This window comes from Bufo gargarizans, chromosome 10 (genome assembly GCF_014858855.1).
Source record: "Bufo gargarizans isolate SCDJY-AF-19 chromosome 10, ASM1485885v1, whole genome shotgun sequence".
In the NCBI taxonomy this organism is placed as follows: domain Eukaryota; kingdom Metazoa; phylum Chordata; class Amphibia; order Anura; family Bufonidae; genus Bufo; species Bufo gargarizans.
The window spans coordinates 102,700,928-102,720,135 of NC_058089.1; the positions used below are offsets into that span (position 1 = coordinate 102,700,928).

Consider the following 19,208-nt stretch of genomic DNA (forward strand, 5'->3'; position numbering starts at 1 on the left):
CACAGATCAGATATTGATGACTTATCCTGATGAAAGGCCATCAATACTGAACTCCTAGAAAACCCATTTAATGAGCCTAAGACATCCACAGCACATTTCCAGGAGTATGGTGATATTACAGCTGCTAGTCCTCCACTGTGGACCTGAAAGTAGAATCTTATACAACGTTACCGTAGCATTACTATAATAACCTCAAATCCAGCTTCGGACTGGCCCACCAGAGTATCTTCTGGTGGGTCCAGGGCCAGGCTCAGACACTAATGTTGGGCCTCAAAAATCCAAGAGAGAAAAAAAAAAAACATTTGGAGCTGACTTTGGAGCCAGTCACTTGCCTCTAGGGTCTATTTTTTTTTAAATTTAAAACGTATTAGACTTTATAGATGATATAGTGGTTGGGCTCTTGAAAGAGCTCTGTTTACTATCAGTGAACAGGAACCTTAAAATCTGAGTCAAAATGCATGCCATGTGACCGTGCCCTTAATTCCAAAATGAGAAAATCTGTCCCAGCCATAACTGGTGTACGGTATTATGTGCAGTTGACAAAATGGAGAGCAGATTCCAGTGGAAACGTCAGAGACACAGAGCTGAAAGGACTCCTTGAAAAGAAGTACAAGATGTTCCACGAGCAGTCATATGGAGGCCAGCAGATGTTGTATTGACCTATACGAAGCTCAATGCAAAGAATCAGCCAAATTAGCTCTGTACATCCTCTCCGGCCCAGGTGCAGCAGAGATAGGATAAAAATATTGCTGATCGTCCCTGAAGTTGCTGGAAACCCCTCAACATGCCTTTTATAGAAAGTGGTGACAGCAAGGTCACTTCGGAAATCAGGAGTCTGGAAAATTTCGCAATTTATGTAAAAACAAGAACAAACATGTAGAAAGTATAGGTGGAGACACCGGTAAATATATGTATCCACTACTGAATGCCGTACATTTAAGGTTTTTTTTTTGGGCCAGTACAAAAAAACAAAGGGTCAGGCTTAAAAAATAAATAAATAAAAGAAGTGAAGTTCAACTTATACATCCCCACCACTCCCGTTCCACCACTGGTCTCTAGTTCCTGGTTTTTCTCAACACAGGAAATGTGACCACTCAGCCAATCAATTGCTCAGCAGCTGATTGGTTGAGTGGTCACATTTCCATGTAGAGGGGGACCAGGAAGCAGAGACTGGGGTGAGACCCAGGCTGCATCAGAAAGGGAGCATTGCGGGACTGGTCTTTTATATTTTTAAGCATCCTGACTCTTATTTAAAAATTATCTTATAGGTCGGGACGACCCTTTTAGTAATTTTCTGATCTATAGAATACAATTGGAAAATCAATTCAGTCCACGTATCGCTGGGGAGAGTTGCGGCCAGCCAAACATTTCCCCTCTAGCAGCTGAAGCTTATTATATGACATGTCTGCCTTTCAAGTAGATATCCCTATAGTGCATTGCATTTTAATGGCAATGCTATTCTGATATTGACCAGCAGGCTGCGCCAGAGAGGTGCAGCCTGCTGGAAATTACTCAAGCCTGGTCTGGGGCCTACATCAGACCTCAAGCAGCCTTCACACATATCGGCACCCCGCGATCGAATTCGTGGGGTGCCGATGGGAAACTCTCTGTCCACTCCCTCTGTCAGCACTTTACATGCGGCGGGCGCCATTGCCCGCGGCATGTAAAGTTTTAAACAGCCCGGATCGGCACTCCTGCTGGTCCGGGCTGTTAGAGCAGTGCCGCGGCTCTTATGTGAGAGCCGGGTCCCCGCTCCCTGCTGCACGGGGGACCGGTGCAGAGCTTAGACTGGGCTGCCGTAAAAAAAAGCAACAGCCCAGCCTAAAGCACCTTAGTGACTGCCGTAAAAAGGCGTATGGGTGGTCTTTAAGGGGTTAATAAAAGGGCAATGCAAAATTGGGAGATCCCCCTTGATGCTGTCCACAGCATTTTCGGTACATTTATATGTAGCCTAAATGTTTCTAGTGGTAATCAGGACTAGAGATATGTGTGAAGAGCAGACATCTTTTTGGACTTTATTTTAGTCATTCAGTTGAAGAAAACTGAGCTCAGTCTTTACCCAGCTTAAAGGGGTTTTCCAGTTTGCATCACATACTTTATAATAATCCTTTATGAAGGTCGCTGCAATGTAATGTATTTCTTTTACTTTTTTTGCTCTTATCTCCCATTCATGACCATGTCCATGCAGCCAGGGGCGTAGCTAAAGGCTCATGGACCCTGCTGCAAGAGTTTAACTTGGGCCCCCGTCCCTCAGTGCTTTGTGGCAAGGGAAGCACATAGCCTTCACGCTGCCTGAGGCAAAAATTGCAATGGCACCCCACCCCCATGCCAAATTCTTGACCTAACCCCTTTCCTCCAACCAGAGGTGTAACTTGTTCACCATGCACTTTCTATGATACCGATGTCTTCTTATGTGGCAGAAGGGTCTTTGGGCCCCCGCTGGCTCCTGGGCCCAGTGGCGACTTCTACCTCTGCACCCCCTATATCTACGCCCCTGTATGCAGCTCTTTCTTATTTTCTGTGATGTTATGTACATGGGCGTGTCAGTGATAGGGGAGTGTCTTTGTAACTAGCTGGGTGTTGTTAGGGGCGGAGCTGGAGCTGTGGCAGAGGAAGGAGAAGTGCATCATGGGTTTGGTTGGATACAGCAACAGGAAGTGCTACATACAAAGTCCAAACTGAGAAGGAAAAAGCACAAAGAAAATATACATGAGGTAAGCAACTACATTAGCATATCTGTTAAAAATAATATATAGTCATCCCAGAAAATGTGGCTGCTAATCGGGAACAATCGATCCAGCCGCAGAGCCAGACGTGGATTTCGAACCCCTTTAAATCTAAGGATCCTATCAAGCACAAGTCTCGATTTGTATTCTTATAGCGTTCACCTTGGCGAAACCTTTAGTTCATGATTTCTCTAAATAATGAAAGAAAAAGTTACCCAGAAGTATTTTCTCAGGAGCCTTTTCGGCTTTCACGTCTCTGACTGGAGTTCAGAGGCTTGTCTTTAATAAATCAACTCGATTGCCACAGAAGCCTAAATACAGAATAATGTTGAAATACTCCTATTTAGGATCACACAATCTCTCTCTAATCCCCCCGAGGCGCACATACCTTTCTGGTATATTTGTAGCCATGTTTTCTTCCTTGTGAATGTAAAAGACAGAAAATTGGCGGGTTAATAAAGATCTTCCAGTGATTTATGAAGAGCGGCCATGTCACTTCTACTTTCCACACCTATGGCGAATGCTCCTGGAAGGTGTAATTTAGATTTCTCCATAAAACTCCCCGCAATGTCACTTCTTCAATTAGATTTTTTTAGTGCCTCGACTGCTGAGGAGGCCGGACTCTCCTTGTTCTTCTTCCTCGAGGAGGCAGGTGAAAGGTCTCCGTCGTTACACTCAATTTCAACCAACCCGTCTCCTATTGGCAATACATTACAGCAGAGATATCCATCTCTTGATAGACCGGCTCTGAGAACATTTTATAACTTGGAAGTTCTAGATATTTCTTATAAGTCACACATCGATGGGCACCGTTGAATGTACTGAGAGGACGGGGTCATCATTCACGGCTAATGCCCGACAAGCTTCATTCTCTCAGGAAAAAAAAGAACATTTTCCCCTAAAGTGAAATAATAACCAGCAAAACTGGATGGATATCTCCTATGAAGTCTTAAAGAGGACCTCTCAGTTCTCCTGACATGTCTGTTCTAGTAACAGCTAGCATTCCACATGTAATAACTGCAGCATCTATTCTTATCACTCTATGATGTGCCATTCCTTGTTATTCCTCCTAGAAGTTATGAATGAATTACTAGCAGTTTGCAATTAAGGTTCAGTTGGGTGTTACCAACTGGGGATGTGTCCCCGCACAGTCTGACACTAGCAGCACTGATTGGACAGTCTCAGACTGTGCAGGGACACATCCCAATTGGTTACAGCCATCTGGACCTTTACTAGCAATTAATTTAGAACTTCTAGCAGGAATAATAGAATAATGGCAGAACACAGAGTCATAAGAATAGATATACCAGAAATGTTATTACATGGGGAATGGTGAGAGGTCCCCTTTAAAGGATTACTCCGGTCCTGGAGTGGAGGGGACCCAAAGGTGCCCATGCCCCTTATAATGTGTGACCAGTACCGTATATATATGTTTATATATAGTTGCAAGAAAAAGTATGTGAACCCTTTGGAATGATATGGATTTCTGCACAAATTGGTCATACAATGTGATCTGATCTTCATCTAAGTCACAACAATAGACAATCACAGTCTGCTTAACCTAATAACACACAAAGAATTGAATGTTACCATGTTTTTATTGAACACACCATGTAAACATTCACAGCGCAGGTGGAAAAAGTATGTGAACCCTTGGATTTATTACCTGGTTGAACCTCCTTTGGCAGCAATAACTTCAACCAAATGTTTCTTGTAGTTGCAGATCAGACGTGCACAACGGTCAGGAGTAATTCTTGACCATTCCTCTTTACAGAACTGTTTCAGTTCAGCAATATTCTTTGGATGTCTGGTGTGAATCGCTTTCTTGAGGTCATGCCACAAGCATCTCAATCGGGTTGAGGTCAGGACTCTGACTGGGCCACTCCAGAAGGCGTGTTTTCTTCTGTTTAAGCCATTCTGTTGTTGATTTACTTCTATGCTTTAGGTCGTTGTCCTGTTGCAACACCCATCTTCTGTTGAGCTTCAGCTGGTGGACAGATGGTTCTCCTACAAAATGTCTTGATAAACTTGGGAATTAATTTTTCCTTCGATGATAGCAATCCGGTCCAGGCCGTGACGCAGCAAAGCAGCCCCAAACCATGATGCCCCCACCACCATACTTCACAGTTGGGATGGGGTTTTGATGTTAGTGTGCTGTACCTCTTTTTCTCCACACATAGTGTTGTGTGTTTCTTCCAAACAACTCAACTTTGGTTTCATCTGTCCACAGAATATTTTGCCAGTACTGCTGTGGAACATCCAGGTGCTCTTGTGCAAACTGTAAACGTGCAGCAATGTTTTTTTTGGACAGCAGTGGCTTCCTCTGTGGTATCCTCCCATGAAATCCATTCTTGTTTAGTGTTTTACGTATTGTAGATTCGCTAACAGGGATGTTAGCAGAAGCCAGAGACTTTTGTAAGTCTTTAGCTGAGACTCTAGGATTCTTCTTCACCTCATTGAGCAGTCTGCCCTGTGCTCTTGCAGTCATCTTTACAGGACGGCCACTCCTAGGGAGAGCAGCAGCAGTGCTGAACTTTCTCCATTTATAGACAATTTGTCTTACCGTGGACTGATGAACAGCAAGGCTTTTGGAGATACTTTTATAACCCTTTCCAGCTTTATGCAAGTCAACAATTCTTAATCGCAGGCCTTCTGAGAGCTCTTTTGTGTGAGGCATCATTCACATCAGGCAATGATTCTTGTGAAAAGCAAACCCAGAACTGGTGTGTGTTTTTTTATAGGGCAGGGCAGCTGTAACCAACACCTCCAATCTCATCTGATTGATTGGACTCCAGTTGGCTGACACCTCACTCTAATTAGCTCCTGGAGATGTCATTAGTCTAGGGGTTCACATACTTTTTCCACCTGCACTGTGAATGTTTACATGGTGTGTTCAATAAAATCATGGTAACATTTAATTCTTTGTGCGTTATTAGGTTAAGCAGACTGTGATTGTCTATTGTTGTGACTTAGATGAAGATCAGATCACATTTTATGACTAATTTGTTCAGAAATCCATATCCTTCCAAAGGGTTCACATACTTTTTCTTGCAACTGTATATACTGTATGTGTCAGAGTTCGGGACTCTGTTACAGATGTTTGCATACAGATTTTTGATGTATGCATATTAGTGCAGAGGACACCTCTAATAGCAAGATCTTGTACTCTGATGGTCCCAGTACAATGCTGCAATGGGAAGGTAGAGGCTTCCCCCTTATCATTGCAGTAGGACCACTGGTGAAAAGGTTCTACAATTAAAGGGGTATTCCAGTAGGTACAAGTTATCACCTATCCACAGCATAGGGGATAACTATCAGATTGGTGGGGGGTTCTTACCGCTTGGACCCCCACCGATCATGATGAACCACTCACAGGCCCCTTGCTGCTGCCCTAAAATGTTCGGAGCGGTTGGTTGCACATGTGCGCGGCCACTCTACTCATTTCTATGGGAGTTCCAGAGATACAACGCTCCACTATTTCCAGAACTCCCATAGAAATGTATAGAACGGTCGTGCATATGTGCGACTGGCTGTCCCGGTCATTTTAGGGGAGCAGCAAGGGGCCTGTATGGTGTACAAGGATCCCGTTCTCGTGATCGTGGGGGTCCCAGCGGCAGTACCCCCTACCGATCTGTTAGTTATCCCCAATCCTGTAGATAGGGGTTAACTTTTACCTACCGGAATAATCCTTTAAGTGTGTTGCTTTGATGTGAGGATAGATTTATTTATTTATTTTTTACCCCTTTAAGTGCCTGTGGAAACTTTTTGTGAATGCCATGGTTACCATTTATGTTTGTCATCCGGCGCAAACACTCTTTTTTTCAGTGGCTATTAGTGGGGGTCACCCATAGAAATGTGCTCTAGTCATCCTTGCTAGTTTCTAAAACAACCTGTGGACAGGTGGGGCGCTGTTCTTGGAAGAAAGCAGCCATGTTTAACTGATCCTGCATAACCCCAGCTTCTGAGAGAACACTATGTAAACTCCTAAAGGGTTTTCATACTGATGGTCTGTCCTCAGGATAGATCATCAATGTGAGATTGATGAAGGTCCGACTCTGGTGAGCGCCGCAGCCTGCTCGCATCTTACCAAGAATAGCGCCATCCCTTTTATAGTGTCTGTGCTTGGTATTGTGGCTGAGCCCCATTCATACTTGAGTGGGACTGAGCTGTGCCCAGGCCTTGTGAACGAAGAACATGACGTCACCTGGCCTAGAAGGCCTAAACGCTGACAGAGCACCGCCATAAAGCTGATATCTCATAATAAAGTGTATGTCCAGCCCCTAGAGGCTGAATACATGATTTTCACGCTTCTATCCATCACCAATCTGGACGTCCTAGATATCAGATCCATAATTCTGCCGTCAGTAAGAGCATCAATGTGATTAATACTGACTCTATACACCGCTATGATACACAGCCTCGACATGACTTCCTCCGTAACCCTTCCGTCGCACCAGGGTCTATTTTGACCATAGAGCTGTCAAGGGCATTGTCTTGTAAGAGCCACAAAATGAGTTTATATATAGATCTCCTAAATAAAACCGTACATTTATTTAATCTAACTGAATATTTCACATCTCATTGCTTTTAACTCCGCTAAATCTTGCAAGACTCGACACGGATCACGAGGCAATGGGACTAAGGAGATTTCTGCACCGAGACAAGGCATTGGATTTCTCCGGAGTTCTATATTATGACCTCCTCGCCGAGTAACAAAGTCAAAAATTACATGAACGGAGTCGGGAACAGCTGCCCGTGACTCTGTCTCCTTTCATTTCCCAGAGGTCCAATTCCCGAGAGGACTGGTGGAAACTCTGTGACCTAGGAGTGTTTAGCAGCCAACATTACGCACCCAGTTTACCCTTGCAATGACCAGAAGGGAGAGGCTTTTATCTGTCTCTTCTTCTTACATTACAATAATCGTTTCACAGCATTAATGCAGAAGGTTTGTGCAACACTAAATGGTGCAGAACACAGGCGAGCTCTTGGTCTGTCGCAAGGGGAGAAAAAAAAATCCTTCCCTCATTCTCCATGCATTTTTCTGTAATGATTTTTTTTTCTCTTCTTTTTGATTCCCATCTGCTCACTTTTTATATAAATCTAGGCGGTTGTCTCACTTGCAATTATCCACAGACTATTGTATAAAATGTCCTTCCATCCACTAGGATCACATCAATGTCTTGCAAGGTTATCAGCAAGAAAAGCTTATTCCTCAGCTGAGAAATCTGATCTGTGGGATTAACAAGACTATTCATATTGCACTTGCCAATAATTTGGAATTTTTGACTTAGGAAATCTATACCTACAACGCAAATGATGACTGATGATCGGTAGTATTTTCTATGAGGCCATGCTGTTAGCAGCAGATCTACACGTTGAATACTAAATTTTAGGCACTAGAAATTAATTGCTATAGGGTATAGTAAAATATCAATATAGTCAGACCATGTGGCTGCTATGTAGGACCATGCTCTGGTCAGTTTTACCCCTATAGGTACTGTGTGGCATGAACCTGTACAAGGAACTGAAATGCTAGGTAGGGAATTGGCACAAGAGTAACGGAAAGAGTTTGGAGGAAAATTGAACATCGGGCCTATGTTGTCCAGTGCTGTAGACCTCTCCCCTCCATTTCTATATATGCCACTGACTTGAATTAAAATAATATTAATCAGTATGTGTGCTACCACTGGGAACCCCAAGCACTCCTAGAACAAAGGGACAGTGTCTATAGGTAAAGTGCCGCACCTGCTTTGACTTGTGTCTTACATGGTGCCAATCCCAACTTAACACTGCTAGAAACAACAACTCAGCCCCATACTGATCATTTAAATCGTATGTGACAACCTTCTGCCACATCCTCTTTTTCATAGGCCGTGACCCTCTACACAGCTGCAGCAGTGCCCCCTGAATGTACATTTGGATGCTGGGACTGAGTCTGATAAAGCAGTACCCAAGTACCACGCAAGTAAACCTACAATGGGTGCTCTTTTCCAGGAGGGTTCTGTTGGCCCAGGGAATTTGGCAACTCTTCCAGGAGTCCACCGGGAAGTCTCTCCTCTATCCGGGAGGATTTTGTGGGCCCAGGAGATTTGACAACTTTTCTATGAGGTCTTCCCTCTTTTTGGGAGGCTTCTGTGGGCCTTGAAGATTTGCCAACTCTTCCAGAAGTCAAGGATGTCTCCTATCTTGTTGGGAAGGTTTTGTGGGCCTAGGAGATTTCTCAACTCTTCTGGGAATCTTGGAGGGCTCCCCTCTTGCTGGGTACGTCCAGGATAGTTAGCAAGTATAATTGAAATGGAGACCTGTGTTACAGCACCAGATACAGAATATGGGAAGGAGTGGAAGCACTAGGTCCGAGAAAAGTTGAAGTGGCCGAGGCTGATCTCAATGATCAGACATTTGATGGTATACCCTAAAAAACACAATTACTGTCTGGAGAGACTAAAAGCTTTTAAATGGGCATTTGTACCCTGATTAATGGGTATTTGAAGAAAGGTAAGAAAACATCTACACAATTCCAAGGTCACCAAGAGTCAAAATCCAATTATGGCATCTTTAACAAATCAACATCAGATTCCAGTGAAACCACTGATCAGATATCAAGCAGAGAGAATATACATGTGTCTCCTCAGGACATTCATGTTCAGTAGCTTCTTAAATAAAAATGATTATATACGCTGTCCATTAGATCTACTAATGAAGTTGTGGGAATACATTTATGAGCTCTTCCTACACACATTAGTTCTTCACCATAGTCCATACACATCAATATGAACAGCTAAGCTGAACATGCATGTTAATGGGGGGGAATTGGAGGCATAGTTTACCAAATCACATAGCCAAGAATGTCTATGTATAGCTAGCTATGCTAATGGACCACTTAATTGGAAATGGTCAGTATGGCCACCATGGCCAGTAATAGTTTAGTGGAGTGATAGGCCAATCCAGATTTCCATCCACAACTGATATATTTTTTATTTTAAAGGAACCATATGCTGTCTACACAGCAGTTCCTATACCAGAAAGATAGATCTGATTGATCAGCATGTTCTTGCACCATTTCATCAAATATACCCTTGGTGCTCCATGTCTTCTGTTTCGCCTTGTACAATGCTATCTGCCTACTGTGTTCTGTAATTTCCTGCCCAGCTGGCTGCTCTTCACATTGAAGCTCATGCTTTATGCCAAAAGCTTGCACAGCAGCCTTCACAGTTGGCTTTTAACATGCAGACTGCTTCGTATCTCATGGTCATCAGAGAAAGCTTAACTAGAGCCTGGCATAGTAATGGACCTCTTTCATGATAATCAGCTTGCACCATTCCTCCAACATTGTGGCCAAATCTAGTGTCTACATCATAGGCCACCATTGTCTTTGGATAAACTAAGCCCGCCCTGGCAGTCAACATACTGACCACTGTTCCAGCGCAGAGCAGACCATGTAATTAATCAATTGCTGCTCTTTGAGGGGTTTTTTTTTGTCTGACTTCCTCAGATCCTTACTCAGTGGTTATGTATCTTCTGCATTCTAGTAAACCTTCATGTATTATGATGGCATATAGTTAGAGTGGTTGACATCTATCTTGTAGCACATTGATACTGGACATCAGGAGCATGGCATTTCTGTGTTTGTGGTTGGGTTTCTTCATACTTCATGAACATGTTTATTAATTGGCTGATGGGATTCTACACAAACCTTTGGTATTACTACGATTTATAAAATGAAGAGGTTTGGGCACTGTTCAGAGCACTTCCTTGGTGAGCCTTCCTCAGCAGACATTCACAGCCCTTCGACTAAATAACCTAATATGCCAAATTTCTGTCCCTAAAATTAAGATTGGCAAATAAGGCACTAAGGACTACTTCAATTTAGAAATAGTTAATAGTGACACTTCATGTGTAGACTTCTGGAAATTCTTCTCTCCTGCCTGCTCACATATAGACACAGCATAGAAAGATCTCTACTGGTTAGACATTTATGGCTTATCTTACCAGTAAGCTAATAGTTTATCTAATGGGAAATCCAATTTAAAGGACTTGTTCACTTTTAGTAACTGATACCAGCTAAGCTGACCAAACATGGCAATTTCTATGACATTGGCCAACCACCTAATATGTATGGGGGCCTTCTGAATCTCTCCTGGATTCCAACTGCCTGATCTTTGTGTTCTTGGGGACATGATCTGCTGCCAAGGGTATCTGGCTGTGGCTTTCCCCTCTCCCTGTTCAGAACACACATAATAAAGGGGACCCCCCAGCGATCAGCTGTAATCTGCACGAATACCTGGTAGTAAGTGTTCAATTTCGCTGCAGCGCCACCACAGGGAAAATTAGAAGATATTTAGTGCTTATCAATATCAATGTGGCGTGGTACAAAGCAAAACAGGACAGGTCCTCAGGAGCCCTAGATGTTCTTTGGTCAACAGCTGAGGATCTTCATGTTGCCCAAGAGTAGGTTCAGACTTACATTTTTGCAGTAGATTTTGAGGCAAATTTGCTTTGAGGTTTCTCAGCCAAAGCCAGAAGTCGATCCAGCAGGAAGAATTGTAAGTCCTTAATTTATACTTCTGATTTCTTTCAAAATCACTTCTGGCTTTAGCTAAAAAAAAACTGCAGGCAAATCTGCCTCAAAACCTACTCCAAAAACCTCTGTGTTAACCTACCCTCACAACGCTGGAGTCTGACAGAGCAACATCTGCATGGGAGTTTATATGGTCTCTATATGTTTCCCCGGGGTACTGTGGTTTCTCCCTACACTCCAAAGAACAGTGGTAATAGGTTAATTTGGAAACATGTTGGTGCCACATAAAAAATAAAATAGCAATAATAACCTATCCACAAAATTCTAGTGATTGGTGGGGGCTCCAGTGTATCTCCTATCTTGGATTAACTGCTGATGTTTCCTTAATAATATGGTTTCTGTAAGGAATGCACTAAACCCAATCACATTTCTGTAGGTAAATGAAAAAAACGATGGGCTTGTAGGACCTAAATAACCATTGTTTTCCAACATTTCGTTGGCTAGAAGACACAAACAGAAACACAGCGGCCAAACGAAAGCCAAAGATAGAGAATTTTTTTTACTGTCATGTTGAAGAGGCACAAAGAAGCCAACGACAAAACTAAAGGCAGTTGAAATCTTGCAGGCGTCTGCGTTGAATCTAACAACTCTGGGGCCAGGCCTGTCTCTGTGCGCGGCAGCAGTACAGCCGGGCCTGCAGCTGATAACACTCTAATAGTCGTCCTTTGAGGACTGGGGCTCCTGTGTGCTGATTACTCATTTATCACACCTGGCAGCCTTGCTGAACTATAATTACTCTTCTGTAATCTGGGTGCACTGTCATGTCCGGGAGAAGAGGCTCAGGCCCCGGCAAAGGCGTCTTGCTAATGACACATCCCCCCACTTGACAAGCATTTGAAGGTTTTATTGTAAATATTCAAGATACAAGACATCCGAGATTCCCTTTTTAATTATAAAAAAAAGAAAAAAAAGAAGCAAGAGTGGTTTTTCGGAAATCTCTCCCCCACCTCCTCATGGTGAGAGGAAAAAAAAAGCCAGGAGGATCTCGGGCCTGTTATCCTCCGGTGTTGCCGCAAGTAGCCTTGACTTCATTTTCTCTTTGTTAGCAGAATCCGTGGCTCTGGCTCCAGTATCTTGCTGCAATTATCAGACACGCGGCATGTGAACTTTGTAATTTAAACACATCACTTTCACACAAAAGATACATTTCCAAACCAAAATAAGGGGCACTTATGCATTTATATGAAAAAAAGATTATATGAACCGCGAACAGGAAGAGATTAAATAGCCAACTTTGCTGGAAAAGAAAGATTTTTTTCCCCCTTCAGGAACCAGATGAAGTAGTGGTCATATTTTATGTAGAAAGTGGAATCTTGAGTTGTCAAGCCTTAACCATAAGAAGAAGAGTTTCCATGCAACAGCTATGGAGCCTTGAGACTTAGTACGACCCAGTTGGCCCCAGAACCTCTCCTTGTGGTTCAGTGTTGATGTACAAGGTGCCTCAAAAGTAAGGAAACATCCATATAAAATGCTGTGGAGGAAAGGAGAAACTGCTTAGGCTATGTAACCAACATGGTGGTGTCTTGAATGCCACCATCTTGGATCCAACTTCAGTTTTTCAAATGGGGGGATAGGTGTGGGACACATCAAACTGGTAGAAAATTTCACCAGAAAAACAAAGGCGTGGCATGTTGACCTAACTTTATCCATTCTCATGTTACAACACAGATTTTTATTGCGTATAGGTGTTATGAAGGATGGGTTTTTCCAAGAAGAACGTGTTGAGATCCTCCTCATTTCCAGTGAACAAAGCACATGTGTCATCCCACAAGATTTCAACTAATGCCACCCCAACCAAGCCTCCCGTCCACTCGAAGTTGCTATACTTCTTGCCAATTTTCAAGGAACAGGTACTGTTGCCAATTTACTGTTGTCATCCTTCATGAAAAATATATTTTTTACCACGAGAACGAATCAAGCTGTTACCATGGAGCACACTACTGTTTTTATTCTGGGGAAATTCTACCAACAGGATTGCCTGCTCACTCTGAGAGGTAATAATGGTAGAAATCAGTTTTTTATGGGTTCATATCCTTGAGTTAGGTAGCCATTAGTATCAAGGTCAACTTGCTGTTAGTGGATGGGCCTAGATACTTTTTGATCAAAAAATATATCTGTTATGGACCTCTGATTGTATATTAGATAAGGTATCAGTTTGTATATAGATCATGCACTATTGCTTTATAGAATGCTGCTATGCCTGCCTGACTTTCCCTTTAATTATGACTATGTTCACTTAAGTTTTGTTCTACCATGCAGGATGCGCTGTTTAATTCTGTTTTCTGAAATTGACTACCAGTTTGATGTGTCACACACCTACTTATAAACTGGAAAAATTGAGGTTGAATCCAAGACGGCCACCATGATGGTGACATGGACTAACATGTCTCCCCTTTACCCCAGAGCTTGTATCTAACATGGGATGACTGCCTGGCAAAATATTTTAATTATATATGGATGTTTCCTTACTTTTGAGACATGCTGTATATTTACTAAACCATTTAAAAAAACTTTTACCATGAAAAAAGGTTTATCATATATCTTTAGGACATGTTTAAATGGAGGATCAGGTCTTGAGTTTTCTGTACCTTATAAGAGCGTTAAAGGGGTTGTCCGGGATCAGAGATGAACCCGGACATACCTCTTTCTTCACCCATTCAGCCCCTTTAAGTGAAAGCATGCTCCATCTTGTCCTGTGTTGCATCGCGCAGGGCTAGGGCTGTTTTCTTTACATTAACACACTGGGCAGAGGTTTCCACCTAGCAGTGTTCCCAGTGACGTCAACGGCACTAATGGGTGGTCTTTAGTGCTGTTCTAGGCTGTTTTAAAGGCAAGGGCAGCGCTAATGACCACCCATTAGAGCAGGTGACGTCACCGGCTCACTACTAGGCGGAAACCTCCGTCTAGCATGCCCATCAGAAGGCTGGTATGTCGCCAGATTTGAAAAAAAAAGCTCTTGCCGCTATACAGCGCAGGGAAAGGGGGAGGATTAGAGCATGAAATGCTCCAATGTTCCACTCAGTGGTTGAATGGGTGAAGAAGGCGTTATGTCTGGGTTCAACTCTGGACCCGGACAACCCCTTTAAGACATTTTTTGGAGCGAGTACACTAAAGTTTTGGATTTATCATTGTCACGTACGGGAACCGCCCTGTCACATGACCCGGGTGCGACTGCCAAGAGTCGATCTAATTCACGCACTCAATCTCTCGCGCCCCTACACACAGGCCTCAGATTGAGCTTCGACCCTGAGCGACACCCTGACACAGCCTCTCATACACCCCAACACGCTGCCACCATCTATGACATTTAAATCAATACACTGATTAATTAAGGGCTCACAGTGCCCACTCACAAGCAGGCACCACAGTAGCACTGGCCACACGCATAGCAAATACACGGTACCGCAAACCGCACTCATACAGTTTAAAAAATTGAGGTTACTGGGCTTGTTCAGGGCACCGGGCAAAACCTTTAAAGATGTGCTTTAATGTACTAAAACGGTAGAGTACTTAGTTACAAAAAGTTAAAAGAAATAAGACATACATAAACGTGCACAAAACAGTATAAAAATAAATGGATAAAAAGCAGAAAGGTTCTTACTCAACAAATTGTGTGGTCAGAGTTCCTTCTGGTTTTTCCGGGGACAGGAGGAAAGTGGAACACAACCCGATGTTGATCGGATCCCCAAATTGTGTCCAAGAAATGTTCTCAATAGTTCATTTTTATCCCCATTCGGGTGGAGCTGGGAGGAGTCTCCCTCCTATTCTGTCCCAGCCTTTTGTGATGGCCCTTATGACCTGTGCATGCTCCACCTCTCTTACTCAGCTGGCAGATATGAAATATTATTAAAACCTGGCTTCCCGTCCACTCTAATGGATATTCGGGACCCGACATGTTTTAACACATGACCGATGTGGTTGTCCCAGAAGGTGAGATACTGGTTATGTGGGCATTCTGGGTGTTTAGACCCCCTACGATACCCACATGCAATGATCACAATTATTAATACGCGAGTTGTATCAGAGATAGGTTATTGCTTATGAGATATTTTCTTCATCCTCTGGCACTGTATTTGAAAAGCTTCTGGACCCCTGCTGGGCGAGGTTCCATGCTGTCTGAGGGTCTGCATTTCCAGGAACCACCTTCCTTACCACTTGCAGTTTTTTAACATTCAGGTGATAGACTGATTTCCTCCAAGGTCAGTGCGTACTCCACCTGCAGGCCCGGACGGAACGGCACGTGCAATCACAGAATGGCATGAACATATATGGGATCACACGACAGGTATAAAACGTACACTGATAATAAAAGTTATGAGAATTTTCACAATCATGTACAGACTTATTCTATAATCTGAAGCCACAAGGCCGTATCTTCATTACAATAATCCATCACTTGCCAACATTTTGTTGCCAAACTATTAGTTTGCAAAGTAGATGTTATTTTATTATTGCCAACAGTATGATAGTTGTTTATATTAAGAAGCACCACAGGGTTATACCAGCAGAAACAGAATTATAATTGGCAATTAAAGGATTTGCATCTTAAAATGTGTATACACCCTTAGGATTATCTCTTATCTATATAAAAATTAGTTTCTGTCTGTTTTTTGCACGGCCAATTGACTGGACTGATCTGCACCAAATTTGGCACACAAGTACACCGGGTGTCTGGCAAGGTTTTAGACCGGTTTCAGCTCTCTAGGACGTACTGTTCCTAAGATATTCCCCAAATATGGCACTATCACATTACCTGCACTAGCCAATAGAAGCCTGCAGGTCTTTCACTCATATCCCAACTGCCATACACACGGTCACATGTCACTTGTCAGCCAAAAGAAGCTTTCAGGTCCTTCAGTCTCGACATACACACAGTTTTACACCAGGTTTCCATAACAACCCAGCCTTTTTTCTTCATTCCCATTAAAAGAGGACCTTTTATGTGATTTTATTAAGGGAGATATATACCTGTATTTGCAGGGTACCCCCTGCTGATCTGCCACCCTGCTTGATTTTTTTTAAAATATGCCTCCTGTGCCCCGCCGGATTTCTCCCACTCAGTATGCTAATACTGAGCATCGGAGCAGTGAGGAGGAGACTGAGTCTTTCTCTGTGGGCGTCTCCTTTTTCTCCATGGCTGTGACTGGACAGTGCTACAGCCAGGGGAGAAGGAAACGCCCACGGAGAAAGACTCAGCCTCCTCCTCACTGCTCCGATGCTCAGTATTAGCATACTGAGCGGGAGAAATCCGGCAGGGCACAGGAGGCATATTTAAAAAAAATCAAGCAGGGTGGCACATCAGCGGGGGGTACCGGCACATCAGCGGGGGGCAAATACAGGTATATATCTACCTTAATAAAATCACATGAAAGGTCCTCTTTAACTTCACTGTTAGAGGTCACTATTAGGGGGTGTAGTGCTTTGGAGGTCTTATATTAAGGGAGCATGATGCAGTGCGGGTCACTCTAAGGAGAGGGGCCCTGTAGAGGTTAATGTTAACGGGGCTGTGGAGGTCACTATAAAGGGAAAGAGGTGCTGTAGAGATCACTGTTATGAGGAACTGTTTGGATATCTTTCAACCTCATACTCAAACATTAAAAGAAATAGTCGAAATATAACCGTGCAAGCCGGGTCATCCTGCTAGTTAAGAGTGTGATACAGTGACTGGAAAAGTAGTAGAAAATCGTTATATTTCACCTAGGTTTCTTTCATATACAATGTACTAGGCTACAGGAAGTAGATATCTCAGCTAGGAAAGCTGGGTGAGATATCAGAAATCCAGGAAAGATGGGGTGCCTTAGCAAAACTGAGGACTTTGGTAAATGGTGTTTTCAGACCTGGATTTTTATGGAATGAGGAGCAGGTTGGTAGTGGGGCTCCTCATTCCCTTTCTGTCCAGAACAGGTTTCCTATAGAGCTCCAGGGATGAGCGGCAGGGACAATATTCGAATTTGTGATATTCACGATACGAAAATTCGCGATCAACACTACTCCTAAAGTCAAAGATATTGCAGCATTCTCATTGGCCCACAAGCAAAAAGCAGTGAGGGATCATGGGTACTGATGAAAAAAAATCTATAATATTCGCGATTACGAAGATATAGCACTATAATCTAAATATTCGCAAAGTGGCAATATTCGCGAAAAGAATTTGTGATTAGAATATTCGCGATCAACACTATAGAGTTCTCAGCCAGGTGATGGAGCTCAGCTCATTTCTGGGCTATAAAGGTCTGCACTATGAGCATGTGTGTGTGTGGAACTGGTTGAACAGACTGTTTTTCCCCATTGCTGTTGAAGAATCGCCTGTCCAAACTGTTTGCCAAAGTCCTCCATTACACCAGCCTTGAAGTGAACTGGCAGCTCTGTGCAAAAACTCTTTAGGTGTCTGTCTCTTTAAGACTGCATTTTGGATCGGAGTGCCCGCATCCTCCACCATATGTGGGGGTCAGCTCAATAGTGGTAGGCACGGCAGTCAGAGACAGTGACACAACAGCTCAGTTCACGCAGGGATTTGCCTGTTTTCTTTATCTTCAACCACAAGAAAAAATATATAAGACCTTTACGTTCAGGCAAAAACACAAAATAAATTCCTGCTCGGCTGAGCACTAACTAAACACCAGATTACCCTTTCAATATGGGCGGCCTACTACCGGCCACACGACACAACTCAGCGTAAACTTACATTGTCCAAACTTCAACAGCAAAAGAGATATCCACTTCCTGTAGCCTAGTACATTGTATATAAAAGAAACCTAAGCGAAATATAATGATTTTATACTACTTTTCCAATCACTGTCTCACAAGAGATAAATGAGGAAAACAGGACTGAAACAGTAAAAAGCAAATATATTGATGTGCCTGTTATGTGCCATATATTATGAAAACAAACTGCAACAGGTGATGGGGACAGCCCAGTACGTCCTCCCTCTCCCAAACACTGTATCGGACACAGAGCATGCTCACTACTTTCTCTGCAGAAGTTAAACAGGTTTTCCGGGCTACACATATTGATGACCTACTGTATCCTCAGAATAGGTGATCAGTGTCAGAGAGGTTGGGGTTTGACACCCAGCATCCCCATGATCAGTTGATTTGGGGCAGCGGCCACTACACTGTACAGACCTATCTGCATTCAGCTCCACTGGTGGAGGCTGACACAGCTGAGCTGATCAGTGAGGGTTTCCAAGTGTTGGACTCCCACCGATCTGATATTGATAACTTATTCTGAGGATAGGTCATCAATATCGGAGTCCTGGAAACCCCTTTAATATATACTTTTCAGACTTCACTTAATAATGTATGGCTGCCTGGTGTAAAGCAAATGTCTGCAAACTGTTCTTGCAGTAACTTAGTCAAGATGACTGCTCCATAATCACGAAAAGAAAAGTATGCAAATATTATATAAACTAGGACAATTTTGGTCAATCCAGTTTTGTTTGAAGTGTCTCCAGAAGCTGATCACAGAGTGGGTCCTTGCGCTGGGAACCTCAACAATCATCAGTAATATGCTGGGGACCCTGACAGCAAGTATTCAATTCCTCTAAAGCACCACTGCAGGAGAAACTGAAGGCTACTAAGAGGTCATAATCAAGTAGTTAAGCCACATTCTTATCAGTAAGATAAGGATTGAGCTTTGATGAGTGTTTATCATGTCAGAGAGCAGAGATAAGGATCCCATCAGCTCCTGGTCTGACGGAAAAGACAAAAAATCCAAAGGGTGCTACTAGAGCATCTCGGCTCTGTACAGAAAAAAGGGTTACATATATTTTTTTTAATAAAGACCAATTGTAAAAATAATTTTAGCTCAAAAAAGGTACAATGCAATAATAAAAAAAATTGCCCCCAAAGGTGTACATAGCCTTTAAGTATTACGTTCATTCATATCAATAGGCATGGACAGG

At 43.0% G+C, this 19,208-nt stretch overlaps 1 protein-coding gene across 1 annotated transcript in view; it reads right to left on the reverse strand.

The window, feature by feature from the left end:
- WWOX (WW domain containing oxidoreductase) overlaps window positions 1-19,208 on the reverse strand; it is an 834,115-nt gene that overhangs the window by 204,158 nt on the left and 610,749 nt on the right. The window lies entirely within an intron of this gene.